This window comes from Microtus ochrogaster, unplaced genomic scaffold (genome assembly GCF_000317375.1).
Source record: "Microtus ochrogaster isolate Prairie Vole_2 unplaced genomic scaffold, MicOch1.0 UNK57, whole genome shotgun sequence".
In the NCBI taxonomy this organism is placed as follows: domain Eukaryota; kingdom Metazoa; phylum Chordata; class Mammalia; order Rodentia; family Cricetidae; genus Microtus; species Microtus ochrogaster.
Window position 1 is genome coordinate 2072680 of NW_004949155.1, and position 3734 is coordinate 2076413.

Consider the following 3734-nt stretch of genomic DNA (forward strand, 5'->3'; position numbering starts at 1 on the left):
CCACCACCGCCCGGCTTATCAATGCCTTCTAATGTCATCTTCCATCTTTCTTTTTCTCCTTCAGTACAGATACTTTTAGCCATAGGGTTACACCGTGAAAAATCTGTCATGAGTTGAAGGTATTATAAACTGAAAATATATTTGAAACAACTAACCTGCTGAACATCATAGCTTACCCTAATCCATCTTAAAAACAGTGAGAATATTTACCGTAGCCTATAGTCAAACAAGATTATTTAATACAAATCCTATGTATGATAAAATGCTGAATATTACATGTAATTTATTGAAAATTCTAAATTTTAAGTATCATTTGTACTCGTGTCTAGTTGAAAAATCACACTGATTTGGTTGTTTTTATGTCCTGGTTCTTCCCTTTCAGATCAAGCAGGAACACAGAATTAGGAGACTTTGGATATTTTAAAGAAAACTTGGACATTTACAAAGTTGAAAAATTAGAAGTCGGTGGGACTTCTAAAATTACTCTGTATTATTTATTTATTTATTTATTTATTTTTGTTGCTGTGATGAAACACTATGATCAAGACAGTTTATAGAAGAGTTTATTTGAGTTTTCAGTTCCAGGAGGATAAGAGTTCATCATGGCAGGGAAATGATAGGCATGGAGGCTGGGGTAGAAAGCTGAGAACTCAGGTCTTGAACTATAACCATGAAGCTGAGATAGGAAACTAGAGAATAGCATGAATCTTTAAACTTTCAAAGACCGTACCTAGTGACAAACTTTATCCAGCAAGGCCACACCTCATTTTTTGTTTTGTTTTTTGAAACAGGATTTCTCTGTGTAACCTCGGTGGTTCTGGAACTTGCTCTGTAGATAGCTGCCTTCAAAATCACAGAGATCTACCTGCCTCTTCCTCTGGAGTGCTGGGATTAAACGTATCCCATTTCTAATTACCTGACTTCTGCATCCATTGCAAGTCAAAGCAAAAGAGTAAATGTTATGATCCACATATGTGAGAGACCATGTAGCATTTGTCTTTATTAATTTGGGTGACCTCTCTGAGTATAATCTTTTTTAGTCCCATCCATTTTGCCTGCAAATTTCCTGTTTCTTTACAGCTAGGCAGCATTCCATTCTGTATATATGTACCACATTTTTTTCTATCCATTCATCTGCTGATGGGTGTCTAGGTTGTTTTCATTTCTGAGCTAATGTGAATAGAGTAATAGTGAACATGGATGTGCAAGTGTCTCTGGAGTAGGACATAACGTTCTTTGGTATATGCTCAGAAGTGGTATAGCTCCGTTACTTGGCAGATCTGTTTCTAGCTTTTTGAGGACCCTTTAGACTTATTCCCAAAATGGCACTAGTTTATGCTCTTATTAACAGTATAAAGGTGCCTTTCTCCTCACATCCAGGCTAGTTTTCATTGTCATTTGTATCCCAGGTTATCTCTAGTCTGACTGCAGTGAGATGGAAACTTAAGGTGATTAAAACATTCTTTCCCTGCTAACCTATGATTATTACCCATTTGTATTTCTTGTTTTGAGAACTTTCTGTTCAGTCCCATAGCCCATTTTTAATTGGGTTGTTTCTTTTCTTGATTTTTAGATTCTCCCACCTCATAGTTTGTATATTTTAGACACTTATGTTGGATACTTAGATGGCAAAGATTTTCTCCTATTCTGTGGCTTGCCTCTTCACTTGATTGACACTTTCCTTTGAGAAGCCTTTTAATTTCGTGAGATATCACTTGCCAATTATTGGTCTTTGTGAACAGTGAGAGTCCTGTTCAGGAAGTCCTTGATTGCACCTATAAATCAAAATATTTCCCCTAATTTTTGTCCTAACAATTTCACAGTATCAGGTCATATATAGAGATCCTTGATCCATTTGGAGTTGAGTTTTGTGTAGTATGAATGACAAACATCTAGTTTTTTTTCTTCTGCGTGTTGAGATCCAGAATTCCCAGCAATATTGTTTAAAGAGATGTCCTTTCTACAAGGTATCTTTTTGGTATCTTTGTCAACAATAGTGTTGCTGTAATTGGGCAAACTTTGTATTTGGAGCTTCTATTCTGTTCCATGATCTATGACTTCCCTTTTCTGTCCACACCGTGATGCTTTTTGTTCAAAGCAACTGTGGCTCTAAGGTGCAGTTAGAAATCAGATAACGCGATCCCTCTTTTTATTCAAAATTGCTTTGGACATCTCACAGCTGCTTTAGCGGCAGCTGCAGACCCAGAGTGGAGACAGGCTGGAACTCTAGATTAGGTTCACAGGCAAGTGCGAAGTTCCACATCTTACAGTTGCCCCAGCAGAAACTGCAGACTCATGCATGACAGGGACTGGGTCTGGCTCACAGCAAGGCCTGCAGATAACAAGGGGAGTTCCAGAACTCACAGTGAAAGTGCAGACCCAGGGAGGAGGCCCAGACTGACACAGGGCCATGCCAGACCTTCAGAGGAAGACAAGAGACAGAGTAATTCCCAAAGAGGGGCATTACACCTCAATCCTACTCCAATTTAGTCTCCCCAGAACATTGCAAAAACCAGCACTGATGGAGAAAAAGAAGGCTAGAATTTAAAAGAGCAAAATACAAAAGAAAGAAGAAAGAAAAAAAAAAGAACCAACATATAAAATAAGATGTTTTTCAAAAAGAAAAAATCACTAAGGTAGAGAAATTAAATCTTTCAATAAAAATCAATGATGAATTTTTAAAAACTTTGAGTAGAATATATGAAAGCTCTGGGACACCATGAAGAGAGCAGATTTTTTTTTTTTTTTTTGTGAGCCTAGCATTTAATGGCTGAGCCATTTTTTCTAGCCCTGAGACCAGATCTTCTAATTATGGTCATAGAAAAAGCTGCACCAAAGGTATAGAGAAATTTTTTAATAAAGTCATAGAAGCCAGGCAGTGGTGGTGCTCCCCTGTAATCCCAGCACTCAGGAGGCAGAGGCAGGCGGATCTCTGTGAGTTCAAGGCCACCCTGGTTTATAAGTGTATAAGAGCTAGTTTCCAGAAATCCTGTTGAAAAACCAAAAAAAAAAAAAATCATAGAAGAAAATTTCCAAAAGCTAGAGAAAGAGATGCCTAGACAGGCAAAAGAAGTCCACAGAAGAGTAAATAAATAAGACCAGAAAAGAACCTTTCCATGACGTACTATAGTAAAAAAAACAGACAAAAGAATGTTTTGAAAGTTTAAAGAGAGAAGGGTTAAATAATCTATAAAGGCAGTCTCATCAGAATGACACCTGATTGATTATTCAGCAGAAACTTTGAAAGCCAGAAGGACTTGGGAAGACAGATCTGAAAGTCCACACCTGCCAAACCAGACCATTAGACAAAGGAAAGCTGTGTGCTGAAATTGAAAGCTAAATAAAAACTGTCCACGATAAAAATAGACTAAAAAGGAATTGATGACCACTAAGCCAGCTCTTCAGGGGATACTAGAAGGAGTATGTCAATCTGAAGGGAAAGATAGCCACAAGAAATTGCCACAGGATTAAGTAAACAAAACCAGGGCAGTTAATCAAAAGAGATTTAAGAGAATCCCCAGAAAGCCAACAGAATAGCAGGAATCAAGACACACCTGCCAATAGCAACTCAGTATTAACTGTCTCACTTTTCCAAATAAAAAAAAGATACAGACAAGCAGATTGGATTTTTTTTAAAGATTTATTATGTATACAACATTCCTTCCATGTATGTTTGTATGCCAGAAGAGGTCACCAGATCTCATTATAGATGGTTGTGAGCCACCATGTGGTTG